We start from the raw sequence: 17,190 nt of genomic DNA, 5'->3' as shown, positions 1-17,190 counted from the left end.
CCTCATAATTAATTGCTGAACACAGACTGAAACTAGATGCCAGTGCAGTCGAGACTGTGTTTCATCTACCTCCCTTAACTTACATTTTTAGAATTACAAGCTTAGCTGTGATTAAAGAACACTGTTTGAAGCTCCTGGATATGCCAACACCAGTATAAGCTTTGACAGTACCGATGGATGACAACTTTGCACATCAGTATTGTACTATATATTGTAAGACTATTCATTTCCTGACTTTTTATAGCTGCTGTCTACATTAGCGGTCTACAAGAACACTCAGGATAAGGTGAGGAAATAGAGGTTGCATTAATGATATGGTTTGCATCATGATAAAGATCATGGGATCCAGCACCAGCAGTTTTCCTCAATCCCTCTCTCATTGTGAAGGTCTCATGACCAACATTAGGCAAATTTGGTCCTCTGCAGTCCATCCAGAAAGGCTTTGGCATCATCTGCCACTAAAGGCAAATGATATCAGTAACCTGAATTCCAACATACAGGGATAGGTCTAACCAGTCCTCCTTGACAGGCATTCAGAAGCTTAGTATTCCTGGAGCATAAATCTCTTCAGTAACTTTATCTGTCCCACGCCACAGCAGGTATCAGTTTTCAAAGTCACTGTGGGCTTCAGGTACCTGGGACAGGTAGGCTGAGGATAACATTTTGTTATACACCACTCCTTTGATAAGATAGCTTACATTTTAATAGGACTGGGTAAAACCAAACAGAAAGTGTGGAGTAAAGTGGGAGTGGAGGGAAAAATCACAAAACCATTTAGGTTGGAAAAGACCTCCAAGATCAAGTCCAACTGTAAACAGAGCATTGCCACTACTAAAACATGTCTCTAAGCATCACATCTATACATCTTTAAAATACCTCCAGAGCTGATGACTCAACCACTTCCCTGGGCAGCCTGTGCCAGTGCTTGGCCACCATTTTGGTGAAGAAATTTTTCCTAATGTCCAATCTAAACTTTCCATGGCACAACTTGAGGCCATTTCCTCTTATTCTATTGTTTGTTACTTGGGAGAAGAGATCAATTCTCGCCTGGCTACAAACTCCTTTCAGGTGACTATAGAGAGTGATAAGGTCTCTCCTGAGCTTCTTTTTCTCCAGGCTAAAGAGCTCCCCAGCTCCCTTAGCTGTTTCTGTTAAGACTTGTGCTCCAGACCCTTCACCAGCTCTGTTGCCCTTCTCTGGACATGCTCCAGCACCTCAGCGTCTTTCTTGTAGTGAGGTGTTCAGAACTGAACAGAGGATCTGAGGTGAATCTTGGGAAATTATTCCAGATCTTCACTGTTCTGATGGTTAAAACCTTGGGCTGTCCACTGTAAGTGTACTGACAGTGGTTTATATCAATGCATTCTCATGGCAATGCTGCTCCTTTGCTTGTGTATTTATACTCCCGTCTTTCTGGTGTGTTGTTTTCATGTACTTATGAAGATCAACCCTACCATTTGAGTCTTTGCTATGCCTAATTAAAACGTCCATTTGACTTTTATGGCTTCATGACAAAAAAGCAACATAAAACCCCTGCCAAACCTCATGGAAAATAAAGAAAATTTTCTCTCTTACCTCTTCTCAGATTACAAATTTTATTTATTTGCTTTCTACTATATCTTAGCTTCACAGACTCTCCAGAAAATGTAAATAAAGGATTGCCCTAACTCTTACTAAGTATTGTTACAACCGTCACAATGGGTGCAGTATCCAACCAGGCGGCTGCTTCTGAAGCAAAGACAAGCAAACCAGCACTAAGTCACGCAACCTTTAAATGGGATCCCTCATAATTACTCAGAGCAGTTTCTCCTATTGATAAGTAGCTGCTGACATAAAAAGTATTCCACATTTACTTTTCACAAAAGCTGGCTTCTTTGGATATATTCCAGACAGCAGCACCTGCATCAACTTAAAAAGTTTTGAAACAGGAAATAACAAGTTTTCACTTTGATCACTCAAAACCTCAGCTGAGAACTTTTCAAATTATGATGTAACATGTATGTTGGTGAGGAAAGTGATTTTGTATTTCGAAGAGTGTTGTGGTTTAACCCCAGATGGCAACTAAGCACCAGCACTAACATAGCTGCTCATTCACTTTTCCTCCCCAGTGGGATGTGGGAATGAATCAGAAGAGTAAAAGTGAGAAAACACATAGGTTGAGATCAAGACAGTTTAATGGGACATAAAAAGAAGAAAATAAAAAGGGTAACAATAGCAACAAAATAATTAGAATATACAAAACTAGCGATGCACAATGCAATTGCTCGCCACCTACTGACTGGCCAGCTCCCAAGCAGCAGCGGCCCTCAGCCAGATTTCCCCCCAGTTTATATGGTGAGCATGATGCCATATGGTATGTAATATCCCTTTGGCCAGTTTGGGTCACCTGTCCTGGCCATGTCCCCTCCCAGCTTCTTGTGCCCCTCCAGCTTCTCAGTGGCATTGCCATGAGAAGTCCATGACTTAGGGCAAGCTCTACTTAGCAACATCTAAAAACATCAGCATGTCATCAGCATTATTCTCATACTAAATCCAAAACACAACACTATACCAGCCATTAGGAAGAAAATTAACTCTATCCCCGCTGAAACCAGGACAAAGAAATTTAAAAAAATAAAACAAACCTATCAGATAGTTAGCCAGGCCTGTGGTGAAAGTTTTCAACACCAACTACAACACTGATGAAAGAAGGTCAATCTGCTCTACAGCTGCATTAAGTCTTGGATCTTTTGGAAAATAAAGAAGAGCTATTTTAGCTTTCCTTCTATCATCAGTAAGGACACCTAAAATTTTGAACATAAGTAATAAAAACTGTTACTCATTCTTCAGAATTCAAAAGATACTTTTATAAACATTATTCTAAACCTAAATTATTACCTTGTGGCATGTATCAAGGATGAAAAGTATTTTGAACACATTGATCTGTAGGATGAGGGAGTGCCATTACACAACTCAGCTGCAGAAATGGGGCAAGGTTATGGTCTTCCATAGTGAAGCCTGAGTTTCTGCTCCTCACTATTTTTCATTTCAGCGCAAAATTTACTATATCCCACATAATGTCTATTAATGACATGCCATTCATGATTTAGAAACATGGTTTTACAGATTATATATTTTTATGAATTTATCATGAATACTGTATTTTACAGCCATCTTGTACACTGTGCTAAGTCAATAGAAGACCAAGTATGTGCCATAAGAGAATGAATGAGGAAAATTCAACAAAACAGTGCCTTGTTTGTTAGAAACAGTTTGAAATTTAAAATAAATACATAACCCTTTCCACATCACGTTCTGTCTGTTTTGAACAAAACATGTTGTTAGGCAATGAAGTCAGCTTCTGGCCCCATAAACGGCTCCTGCAGACATTTTAACAATTATTTATAGTCAATTTTTACAAAAACTGCAAAAGGTTTTGCTAAGATACTTTGTCAGGGGAAAAGATTGAAAGCAGCTACGGGCAAGCTCTTTAAGAGTCAGCATACTGAAAAACCAAAAATGTGAAAAATGAAACCTGCATCACCTGGCCTTGGTGCTAAGTTTTCATCTTCCTTCATCAAGACATATAAGAAAACCCCTGAGGACTTTCAACATGTTGAACATATTTGTCACAACAAAAATCCTGTTCTTTGTACACAGCGTTTATTGCTACAGTAGTTACCTGACCATTAGCTAGCATAATGTTTGTCAAGGTATTTCCCTGGGAAATGTGTAAGTTTAAAACTTACCATTCAAAAACTTGGAGCCCATGATTCCATATTTGTCAATAACAAATGAAGTTTCAATGACCCTATCATAAAAACACTGCTAGGTTTCCAATCCCCCTAGAACTATTTAAAACTATACATTTCCAAGGTTTCACTAATCTTGATTTTGCACTTCTTATCAGTCAGTGTACATGAGAAGCTGTACATACTAGTAGTGCTTCAAGAAATGTTTGTGAGAATCATGCAAGCTTATCTCAGCTGTTTCCAAGTAACACAGAGTAAAACCAAATCAGATTTAGAATACTTTCTGACTGGGAAAAAAGCCCCACAAAACGCCACAACTTTTTCCAGATCCTGATTTCAACTCAGTTCTCTCATAACTCTCCGACAACATTTTATTTCCTACGTAATTTGAATTGCATGTCTTCTTATATATACTCAAAACCAAAGTGAACCATTTAGCTTTAAGGTAATGATCTGTAAAAGGATACATTACATTGACACCGCTATTAGAATATAAGTACATTAAGAATAGATCTATATTTTTTGTGAAAGGAGTATTTATCCAAAGTGATAGACCAATGAATGAGATTATTCTCGAATGTATTGAAGCTTGTGAGACTGCAGACAAATCAGGTAAGAGGCACATCAAATTAGAAACTAATCTTCAAAACATTTAAGTACGCTTGCAGGACAACGTAAGCACTGAGCAGCCAATAAGCCATTTACCTCAGCAAGCTGGAATTACAAACACATTATGCCTTGTCTTAAAGCAATTACATTAGTATGTTAGTAAAAAAAATCAACGATACTTTTTTCAGGTTTTTGATCTAAACTGAAAATATTTTCATATGTCAAAAATACTTTAGTTGTTACTATTACTCTAACTGCAAATTTTTACCATAGAAAATGAGCATCAATTCCTTTTTTCAAGATGTACTAAAATGCATCACGCCATTGTTAATTTTAAAAATTCTTTCTGAAATTATTTTACTGAGACATATGTTTGGTGTTTTTTTTAAGAAAGCAAATTGTCAGAATGGCCATTTTAGGAATTTCAACCCATGTGTAAGGTTTTTCCAGGAAAATGTAAGTTTAACATGGCAAAAATGGGATGGGACTGATCAAAATGCTTCCTTAATGCAAAAAAATCCAGCAACTGTATTACTGCATCAGAACTCAAGCATATTTTTAATTCCTATGCACCCCTACAAGGGGACACACACTTTTAAGTGCTTTGTCCTGCTAATACTGAAGTGCTGTACAAGAGTATCTTTCAGGGATGGTGCATGGAAACTCCACTGGTTTTCAATGGCTAGAGCTATGTAACAACTTCAAATAAAATTTTGAGTTCTCACAATTGATAGTCACATGCTAAAGGAACGATCTTTCAGTATAAACATCTCAGCTGTCATTACTTTCACATGTAATTGAAGTTCAGCTACAACACATCTTAGTGTTTTCCTTTCCTCTAAGCTAAAGGCTGAATTGTTACAGATGGTAATTTTGGCAGATGGTTGTATATGAAACTGAGTTTATAATTAGGCCAAATCTGACTTGTACAATTAAGGCAATAAAGATTTGGAAAATAAGAAGTGTACATGATTGGTCTGGTGCCCAGCGAAGACTGAAGAAACCTGATCATTCACATTTACAGAATATATTGCCTATATGAAAATTTCTTCTGAATTGCATGAATTAGAAGATAAGAAACCTTTCATGCATATAGTGTAAACTAAAGTAACCATGGCATTTTACCTACTTAAGTGTATAATCCCTTTTTCTTCAGTTGAGGCTAATGAGATGGTCTGAAGCCATCTAACAGCTCCCTGCTGCTGAGAGAGGGCTCTCAGCATCTCCTTCTCTGCAGCTTCCCTCCCTCTGACATTCACCTGACCCCTAAGCAAGCCAGTAAATTCAAAGATAGTGACTAGCCAATTCAGCTCTGAGACAAAAAGTAATCCCTGAGGAGCGAGCAGAGGAGGAGATGAGATGTGCAAGGATGGGAAGACTAGGACTACCCCTTTCTGGATGTGACCTCTTGGGCTCACTCTAACGTATATCAAGCTGCATTTCAAGCAATATTCTATCTAGTGTCAAAAACCTTTCCAGACTCGTAATTTTGTGTTAAGGTAGCACTGCCTGTTTTAGCCTCTTCTGTTAAATATTTGTTTGTTCTTGTACCAAGAAAGGATCAGTAATGTCCAGCAACTATTCTCTCTTTCTACTTCCTGCATATCATTCAGTAGTTTCTTGCAATCAACTTTCAGTCCCTCTTTATTGTTCCCTTATAATGCTTTTGCCTAGTTTAGGATCCCTATTTATGCTATGCTCTTTTTTTCAATGAGAAAACCAGAACTTTATTCAGGATGGCTGATGATCACTATCATAAATGCACTCCCCTTTCAAATTTCTTTCTGCTCCTACTGCATCCCAATATGCTGGCTGATTTGTTCTACTATGAGCACAATATAGCACATTCATTTTCCTGACCAAGCATTGCTACAGGAACATAAATAAGAGTTTGTAAGAAGCTTTGAGAAGCAATTGAAACTGACTTTATTAATGCAGCTACAATTAGTTCAAAACATTTCTTCCAAAATGCATCCCCCTTGCTCTTCAACACAAACTCCACTTGCCATCATGCCATCTGTTCTCCCATCTCCTCTAAACCTTTACAAAGTTCCTCAGAATCTCTTTTAGTTTCAATTAACCTGAGTAATTTATGTAGCTTGCACATGTTGTCATCAATCTGTGAACCCTATTACCAGATTGAACTATATGAGGTTCCTGACAATTAGAGAACATTACCTTTTAGGTTTTTTCCATGTTACAAATTAATGACTTGTTCCCACACTTTGCTTTCTGTCACAAATAATTTTTTCCCCAAACTGTTATGATAAGGGAGATACACTATGAGGCTACTTAGGTTTTTTCTTAGATCATTATTTTTTAAGAATCTAAATAAATAAATTTCATTCTTTCTCCTTATTCATCCATTTTGAAACACAAATGTTTTTAGTGCATTGAACGCATTTCTTTTACAGGAACTGGGCTTTTCTATTCCTTTCATTGAACTCTATTAATACAGAGTTCCCATCTGCCTTCTACCAAGCAAATTAAATACAGCAAGATGTGCTAGCAATGCAACAATAGAGGCAAGCTGGTAAGAAGAATTCTTTTCAACTCTGGACATATTAATTAATTCAAAGGACAAGAATTAAGAGTTAATGTGTTAAGAGTTACTATATATTTAAGAAAATGAAAAAACCACCATGTTGACCTATTTCTATGAAGGTATAATCACCTTGTCTTTACTGTAAAATTAACCCAACTTGCAATTTATATCCTGCCCCGAACTTTACATCTGTTCACACGAACTGTATTTTTAATATCCTGGTGGTCTGTGGGTGGCTTTAGAGGGTTTTCTGGTGGGTTTTGTTTGGTTGGTTTTGGTTTTGACTGGGATTTGCACAGACTAACAACTACAAACTCCCTCCAAGTGTTTCTGGTATTCCAGTGTTTCCCCACAATTCTCCTATGTGTCCAGGAAGAACAAGCACATTACTATGATATATACCAACATGCAAGTGCTCTCAGCTTACAGCAAAGAGACATAGGCTATATCCCAGCTAACTTCATCATCACAGAACTGTGACCACAGAATTAATATGAGTGTCATTCACATGCTGTCTCAATGTTTTTATTTGAGTTATGCTAACCAGAGAGAGCTGTAAATATCTAATCTTAAACCTGAAGATCCACTTGTGGCTTTCCTTAGAAAAAACACAGAAATTGTGGGGTAAACATTCCAAAAATAACTTAAGTCACTCACTTTACAGTTTGGTATGACTAGGGAAATGCACATATAACTGGACAAAACAAATGCACATAAAATGGACCAAAAAAAAAAAGTCTGAGGAAATAAAGCTCCCTATGTCTGTACAATTTTGAAGAAATATAAATGCCTATTAGATACAGATGCCTACAAAACATACTCTTACACCAGTAACACAGTATTATGAATTTAGTTAAATAACTAGTACAAAATATTAGGTATCCTCACATCTTCTGCAACAATACCACAGAACACAACACTGAAAAAACAGCTATTTTACCCTACTTTTACTGATAATTTTCACAGGGGTTACTCATTAAAAAATGTGATTTTAAATTGCATGTAGTGTGATACAGAGCTTTACATTTGGTCAAAAGTATTCATGTGAAATAGAAAGAACAGCAACTGTCAGTAGTGAAATTATTCTGGTACATGTTCAACAGCATCCTTGTTACAGATGTGCTGATAGAAAAACTCATACAAATATTAACATAATATAATATGATTTATTGGATTATTTTTACATCTAGTTCTCAAGTGTTTCCTAGGATCATTCTTATTAAAGAAGACACATTAATTTGCCTGGCGTATTATGAAATTTCTTTGGCTTCCAGAATTAATCTCACAGAAAATATAACCCACTGTTGAGAAGATTAGTGTGAATCTCCACAGAGCATATAATTTTCAATGTCTACACTCTAAAATTCCAGTTATGCATTTTCATAATGGATACAAATTTTGAGCAAGTTTACTTGAGTGACACCTGTCAATTTTTACAGGAAAAAAATCTTCCCAGTTTTATAGGAATTGCGCCATTTACTTTGAAATAAGTAATGCAATATGTATGTTAAGGAGATGACTCTGTCCTAGTGAATAAAGCCAAAAAGACCATAATTGTTTGACAAATAGCACTTTGAACAGGTACTAATTCAACAGTAACTGAAATAATGTTCTTGGACACAATGGACTTGTTTCAATAGAAATAAACCAGATTTTAGTAGGCTAAAAGCAGATTAACTTCACATATGTCTCAGGCCATTTGTAAATGTCAACAACATTCTGTTACACTGGGAAATGACCAAGAGTACTGTAGAGAACCTGACCATTACTGGCAAATGTTTATCTGATCCCTAAAACCTGCATGTGAGAAGAGATTTATTTTTTTAATGCGCTGAGAAGAAAGAGAAGATAGAAATTCACTTCAGTTATTTAAAAAATTTATTAGGCCAGAACTTTTTAAAGGTAAAATGAAAGCACCAAATCAGGTATTTCTGACTTGGTTAGGTAAAAAAGCTGAGAGGTATGGGGGAAAGCAATAATAATTACTTCTAAAAGGATTTCTTAGGTCTCAATAAGTACCTGACCATTAAAATTAAAAAAAAAAAAAAAATTAAAAAAAAAAAGCAAGCATTTTCTTAATATATGAAGAAATTACTAACTTTACAGAGAAAAAAGGTATTGTCACTTCTAGAAATGGTAGACCAGTATTTCAGAGGGCTCTTCCTAACTGCAATAATAGCTTGCAAGTGTCATAATGCAAAAAACCCAATATATTCCAGGGAACAATGTATTCATTCTAATCCTGTCCAAAGAGACACTTTGTTTCTACAGATGATACAAAATACAGCCACAACAGGTTATTCAGAAGACTAATATTTGAAGCGAGCCCCAAAAGCTAACAGGAAGTAAAAATGCCATAAAAAATGTAGAGAACATTCACTGGAGATGAAGCTTAAGCTGTAGGGGAGCAAACAAGACGCTGACAGACACACCTTTAGGATTGTAGATTCCAGAACTGCTGAAGTTCTATTGTCATGGGTGAGAACACTGACTTAAACACAGCAGAAGCCAGGAAAGGTGCACAAAGAAATGCAGGCAGTTTTCTGTCTTAAGGGGAAGAGGAGAGAAACTTGCAGGATAACCAGTCATTTTCAGATGTGGCCTTGAAATATGATGATGGGGGGGAAAAAGCCAAAAGAAAATGGATGGAGTATTATGAACACCATCTGACTTGAGATTAGAGTCAATTTTTTAAAATAGCAAGATTTTAACTGATTTTAGTGGCCTGAAACACTGCCTAGCATTACACTATTAATGGAACAAACACTAAAGAAATATATCTAAACAGTTTGGAACAGACTACAATTATGGGCAGAATTTTTAGAGAGTGCATGGCAAATCTAGGGCACATTCTTTGCCAGGGATTATAATACAGCAGATCAAAGTACCTTCAGTGACAGTATTTAAATTTACAGTTTATAAGAAGTTTGCATTTCCTAGCAAATAAAGCAATGCCCATCAGAATCATTTAAACTGGTGTTAAACACAGCACTGGTAGTTTTTGCTGTTAGAATAGAAATGCAATCCACACATTGCTGAACCACAGTAACTTGAAAAAGACACCCGTTATGAATACTGGAGATATATTTTTCCCTCCTTTTTAAAATAGCCACCAAAAATCTCTGTTTATTCAGGAACATGTTTTTTAATCCAAACGAAAGAGGGTGCCAAGCAGTGTTATACAAGCTTCCTAAATTCATTTGGATGACTAATGTTCCTATTCCTGCATGCTTCAAAGTAGTAAAAGAAAAACAAATCTCAGGAAGAACTGACATTCAGATCTGTATCAGTTTAAAGACATGATGCATAATGTTGTCTGCTTGTTATTTAATGCAAAAGACAAATTTTGCTGAGTTCACTTAATAATGAGCAAATGGAGGGTGGAAATTAGAGGGTTGGAACTTAGGACTTTTTTACAATAGACTATTAGCATGTTTAAATTTCAACCTCCCTAAATTTCTAAGCACTTCTTTTCATTTAGTGAATTATTTTGCATATATACAGCATATTATTAATTTAAATGTATCATGCCTGACTCCTTAGTGTCTTACTTCAGATAGACCACAAAAGCCAGCACCTTGATATCGTACTCCCATTTTATACAATTAAGAAATCTCCATAAAGACACAGGAATTTTTTTGGACCAACATGAAATGGAGGAAGAAACTTTCCTACACGCTTTTAACCCTCCACATTTACAGGCACTTTACAACATTAAATATTATATATTATTTTATATTAATATTATATATTAATAAAATATTTAAAGTTTAAATATATTAACTTTTTTAAAATTACACCACATTTCAGTATGTGCTGTATACACATCATCAAGTTCATTCTTTTGTCCTGGAACAACTCTTATAAAAAGAGTTGCTGTATGCTTTGCAAAGAGTTAATTTTCTGTTTTAAACAGAGATAGATTGCCAGAACATGCACAACTTAGTTTTACAGTCTGACTTATACTGCCAGAACAACTTTTTTCCAAAAGTAATTAAAGTTCATGTGCTACTAAACAGACCAAAGAATCCATCCAGCAATGATGTATCATGCTGCAAATGTAAAAGGAAGACATACCTTGGTTTGTTGCTACCAAGCAAGCACAAGCTAATGAGGAAAGTTACAAAACAGTCTGATTCATTTAGGAGGAAAGACACTGGAAGGTTATCAGTAAAAGTCATCCTGACTACAGTGAGTAGAGAGGTTCCAGCCATAGCAAATGCAGCATCTAGGTCCACAATAAACACACCACATACACTTAACATATCTCTAAAATTGTATTTTAGGATGCTTCCTAAAACTTCTCAAAGTGTATCTAAAGAAGACATGACACAGCTAATTGGACTAAATCTATCCTTGGCCTTAACTGTCAAGTGAACTGATGTTCCTGGAGCTGATGGTAACAGCTCATGGTAACAGCTGATGGTAACAGAACAAATGAAAGGCAGAAGGCCTGCTAAATAAGACACTGGATTTGACACTTAGTTTCTTGTCACTAAGACAGTTAAGGTGATTGAAGCCAGGTTCAGTCACATGGGACTGGCCAAGCTACAAGAACAGATACAACAGACTGATATTTTCAGACTCTGACTTGAAAATGCTTAAATCTTTCTGAATGAAGGTTCAGAGGGTGGCACGATTCACAATCTGTGAATTTGGACTTGTGGTCTGAAATACAGTCTCCCCTACATTCTTAGCTCATGTGTAAGCCACCCTCAAGATTGAACAAATAAACCTTCAAAAGAACAGCTTCAACAAGATAAACAAGATATTCAGAACCTTCCCAGAGACATGCTACCCAAGAAAATAAGTGAATGTGTGTCTCTCTCACTCCAGTGATTATGCTCACGTAAATTTTTCTAGATTAGCTTTTCAGTCTGGATTGAATCAAGGTTGTTCACAAAGCCAGAGATAACCTCTGTAGACCATACATGTATCCTTTTGTGACAGCCCAGACTAAACCTGCAGACTTTGCAGAGCATCAGTCTAAGCTGAAGTGTGTAGCCCATCGCCTGGCCCTACTCCAAGGCTGCCAGGACACAATACCCCTCTCTGACTTCCCAGCTCTGCTGCCTAAAACCAGCGAGAAGCCAGTGAAGGTAGAAGAGGACTGAGATACCCAGCTGGACTCCAAGAAATGCTTCACTGGAACGTTAGCAAATACATGTGAATGATTGTTATACAGGTGCCAAATCACAGGTAGGAGAAAGGGTGGCTCTTGTGTCTTGGGCTAAATATGATCTTGAGGGTCCTGAACTTGATCTCCATTAAGTAGGTTTTGCAGCAAAAGTGAAGAAAAGTAACCAAGTACTGCTGTCCCTGAATGCTTTAAGTGTTCTTTAGCAGCAGTGAAAGCTTAGGGCTGGGAGGTAAGTGAAAGGTGACCTTTCAGAAGACCTGCTTGAGAGATCCTTCCAGGAGCATTGACCACTGTGAATCAGCAGTCAGCTCTTGGCCCTGCAACAGAGGAGCCTGCACTTGGTCCCCCAAGCCTGCACCACATGGTCTCACCTTTACTGTTGCTTCAAGAGGTGCTGAAATAGCTGGAAGCTAAGGATTTACCTCCCCATGTTGCAACAGTGTGCTCCAAAGTATGGCTGCAAAGCAGTGAGAACAACAAGGGACGTCTTCAGGTAATACCTGCAATGATATCTGAGACCTGATGCTATTTTCACCTTGCACCCAAAATTAGGTCTGCTCCACACAGCAACAATAATGGCAAAATACATATAGAGCAGAAAATTCCTAATGAGATTTAAAAGCATTACTGGATCCATCTACCTTGTATAATTTAAACATGGTTTAAACAGAAACAGCAACCAATCATTCACCCAGTGGTTATTAGATAACTGTAGGAAATTAGATGACAATTTATTTCCTATACTAATATGATCCAAAGTGTTCATTAATCTGAGCTCCTAAACAGCCTTTTATTCAGACATACAGTAGAATTAATGTCTTCATTAGCATACTATCAATGACCTCTGATATTATACATGTTACTAGCTTTAATAAAATAAAATACTTAACACCGCTTTTGTTTTCTCATATTTTCACTCACATACTAATAGATGTCTGATACTATTTACCTTTGTTACTAGGTAAACCATCCAGCAAAGAAATCTGTATTTCATGGGCTCCCTGCAGCCAGTTATTTCAGCACGGGTAATATTTACGAAAAGTCAGTTTTGCAGGTTTACATATGACTGGGTAGGCAGTGCAAACACGAGCCAAGCAACAAAATTAAAGAGAAGCGCTACTCCTTGCCACTCACCTTACATTTGTCCATCTCCTTTTCCCACAAACACATGGAGAAAAACACAATCAACAAAAAACAAGCGGTTTTACAGTGTGTTTAAAAGGCTGACTGATCTCAGGTTTGGCACACCAAAGACCAGGGCGAGAACAAGCACTTTCATTTTCATGTCAGCTCCCACAACACTCAAATGGAATTGCGTAGGGAGATTTTTCCTTCCTTACTTCTAATAAATGGGTGTTGTGTTTACATACTGCATACTGAGCATTGCCCATCTGAAGCCAAGGGCTGCATCTTGCCAACTCTTAACTTTCATACAATATGGCAATTACATGAGCCAGCATACCATTAAATCACATAACAAAACCTGGAGAATGGCACTGTCAGCTTGGAGAACCGTACCTGAAGGACTGACATGCACTGCATAAAGGGAAAAACTAGATTTCAGTGCAATGGCAGAACTGGGTCAGGAGAAGACTGGGTTACTGGCCTCACTTTAAACTACAAAGCCAAGTGCCAAATAGTTCAGAGATAAAAACTTGCCCCCACCCTTGAATCTTTCAGGTCATCCGCTGTTTATTCTCCATACAACTCTTTACTCCAGGATGTTCTTTCCAGCTGCAGTACTTGCAAACTGGCTTCCCTTGAGCGGAGTCAAAACCAGGGGAACAGAGACCATTGCTGAACGTGAATAGCACAGCATCTTTCTGGCTCCAGCAAATTCTCTTTTTCTATTTAATGAGCAGCAGATCTATACCTGCCATGAGCTCTAAATGTCTTCTAATACCTAATGTTCATGTTTTGCAGAATGAGCAAGAAAGATTGATGATCAGAAGTCACTATTTCCTAAAAGGAAGCTCACACCAAGGTATCAGGTATCTGATTTGCATTTTTGATTTACCCTGCTGATACGAGACTGGAACTGCCAATTTGAGTACTAATTCTTACTCCAGGTACCAGCCCACAATAATTTCTACAGAGGCTTCCACTTCAGTGACACAAACATACAGATAGGACAACCTGAGATGGCAATTTAACTGCCAACAATAATGCACATGTTCAGAGGTAGAAAGCTGCGCTGAGATCTAATACTCAGATTTTACTCTCTACTAGAGATTTTAATAGCTAATACTGAGATTTTAATACTGAGGTTTCTAAGAGGATGTGCATCTAACTCACTGCAGGAGATCAAGTGCCTGAACCATGTATCTGTGATACCTTATCAGCCTTCAGAGCTACCCTACAGATGACCCCTCTTTGCAAAATACTTCTTAGTAACTTAATCCTATTTAGATTGTCTTCAAATCACACAAAGAACAAGCAAATCAGAAAACTGCTACATGTTTTTGCAAGACCATATCACACTGGCATCACTGACCCTGTTTTAGTCAAATTGTAAAAGGCTGTCCAGGCATCAGAGACATTTTATTTGTTGTAATATTAGCATGCAGAAGGACATAAACTCACTTCTGATAATAGTTTTAATTACTAAGCATATAAACCTACAAATCCTCTCATCCAAGTTATCCTTCGATAAGAATTCATGGAAATAGCCCCATTGAAGAAGGATTTGTATGACTGAACCCTAAATGCTTAATCACCTTTTTAAAGAAATCATGACTTTAAAAAAAAAAAATAAAAATCCAGGTGTTGGTATGTTTAAAGCAGGGGGTTTATATATCCATCAAACCACAGAGTTTCATAAACATCACTTCTAGGAGTGACACTGTTGGGGAATGTGCTTCTGCAGTTCCTGTGGTTTCTCAGGTTAAGACTGATTTAAATAAACAGACCAACTTGCTCACGTTGCGTCCAGTGCTCAGCACGACTCTTTTCTTTCAGCACTTTCGTTGTACTGATCTATGACTCAGCTACTCCTTCAGCTGTACTAGTTATATATTATCACTGTGCAATATTACCTCAAAGATCCAAGTCCCTGATTTATTTTAAGCAGTATCCAGGCATTACCAAGTGTTTGCAAGGTTCAGTGAGTTTGCAGGTCTTGCTTTCTGTACTATGTCTATTGCAGAATATTTTATTATAAGAAATATTAATGTCTTCCCTGGGTTTCCAATCTTGTTCTTTTCACTATGACAGTTACCAGTCTAGACAATGACAGAAGTACCCACAGGAGAGCACATAGATTAAGATTTACTTTAATGTGTCGAGTGCCCCCATATGCTTAAGTCCTCCTTCTTGCACCCACTTCACTTGATCTCGCTCTTTGCACAGGGTCTTCATGGTTTTAACGGCAATTCTTCTTGAAATATCTCCTGCTCTGATCCCTTTGGAATGATTAATGGTTTGGTATCACATTTGTTTGCTACTCCTTAAAATATAGGAAACAACCCTTTGGAGAACTAGGAGTCTGTCACTGCCTCCAAAAAGCAAGAAGCGTAACTGCTTGAAGGCTGACAGATGCTTCACCACCATGACAAGAAGCTGTTCCACAGGCTACAGCTTGTGAGCCCCTGAGTCAAGCCATATGGTCCTGAATGCCAAGACTGCCTGTCTTTCCCAGTTTATTGGGAGAGAGGGATTGTTCCTGCTTTGCTCTGAATTTGCGAGAGTAGTCTGTTGATTTTTATAAGTTTACATTTCGGTGTAAAAAAATGCTTGACTGCTTCCACTCATAAATCCTCATTCATTTGCTGAACATTTTTCCTTCACAAAAGAAACAGCCCTTCTTGTATGCTTCCATGGGTTAGGATAACATCTTGCGACTTTTTTGCTACCCATTCCAATATTAAATGAATGCATACAACCGAGCACACATAAACATGGCTCTCAGACTTTAAGAGACCATTAATAATCTATTCAGCACATATAAATAATTGTGTATACAGAGTCTGAAACAACATCTTTGAGGTATAAGGCATCTATAGTAATCTAATGGGAATAACAGCAACGGATAAACATTGCTAGAATTCAGAGCTGATAATTTAAGATAAAACCCTGGTGTACTTCAGTATCACAAAAATTAAGCCTCCAAGTTTTAAGTTCTTAAACATGGGTATATTCTCCAGTGCTTTGGCCAGGTGAAATTTAAATATTTCAGAAAGTATTTCTAATTCCTGTCATCTCTCGAAAAATGATTTAACTACTCACAATACTTCAGTAAGGTCTTTTAAAAAAAATTTTAAAGTATGTTTTATGTCTTTTCCATTGACTACATCCTGAAGTGTCTTCAGGCTACTGGTGTGTAGGTGACCCAGCAATGGCCAAGAAACAGACGACGGCAAAAAGTGTCTTGCTTCTAACCCAGAAATGAAGGGGGAGGCAAAAGTCCCCAGCGCAGAGGCAGCGGTGTGCGTCTCTATGCATTTTTCTCTCCCAGAGCAGTCGTGGCTCTCGCTGAGGTCTGCCAGGATAGAGGGTATCGGCACCTTGCAAAGTCCAGCCTCAAACTTTCTCCCTTTAGAGTTTCCTCGAGCTGCTTCTTGTTAACAATTTTCTACTCATGTCTGTCCCTTTGCTTCCTTCTAATCAACGCACAGCATAGCGACTGCAATCCCTACAGAACCTGCAGAAATAATGACGGGGTCCCCGCAGCGGCACTGAGCGGCACTTCCCGACGGGATGCGGGAGAACGAAGGGCGGAATGCCGGGGTTCCCACAGCACCCGCCCGGCGCCGCACGCTGGAGCGCCGTGCGGGGAGACACCGGGAACCGCAGCCACGGCACTGCTTTCCCCGGTCATTTCATGTTCTCACACTAGTCAGGGTAACACAGACAACTGATTTATTACGGCAATTTTCCCCAGTGCCTTCAGAGATCCCCCAAGGCTCGGCCGCCGGTCCGGCCGCTTGCTGCAACTTTTCCACGGGCTGCGGAACGCCGAGGGCAAGACCGGACAGTAATCTTTTTAGTCCCACTCACCTCGCTCCCCCAAACCGCTCCCCGGCGGCATCGGCTCCCATCCCATCGCGTACCCCCCACCCCTAGGACAGCCCGGGAGAGCCGCCGCCCCTGCGGACGCGCACTCCCCGCCCGGCGGCTGCCCCAGCCCGCGCCCCCTCCGCGCCGGCAGCCCCGGCCCCGGCCCCGCT

The 17,190-nt window shown here is 38.5% G+C and overlaps 1 protein-coding gene across 2 annotated transcripts in view; it reads right to left on the bottom strand.

The window, feature by feature from the left end:
* KITLG (KIT ligand) overlaps window positions 1-17,190 on the bottom strand; it is a 56,957-nt gene that overhangs the window by 39,128 nt on the left and 639 nt on the right. The gene's annotated exons all lie outside the window — the stretch shown is intronic.

The sequence above is a fragment of the Corvus kubaryi genome, unplaced genomic scaffold, assembly GCF_017639235.1.
Source record: "Corvus kubaryi isolate FWS band 111438036 unplaced genomic scaffold, C.kubaryi_AGA036_p1.0 137, whole genome shotgun sequence".
Classification (NCBI taxonomy): Eukaryota; Metazoa; Chordata; class Aves; order Passeriformes; family Corvidae; genus Corvus; species Corvus kubaryi.
The sequence above is the reverse complement of the archived record's forward strand: the minus strand, read 5'-3'. Positions and strand labels throughout refer to the sequence as shown.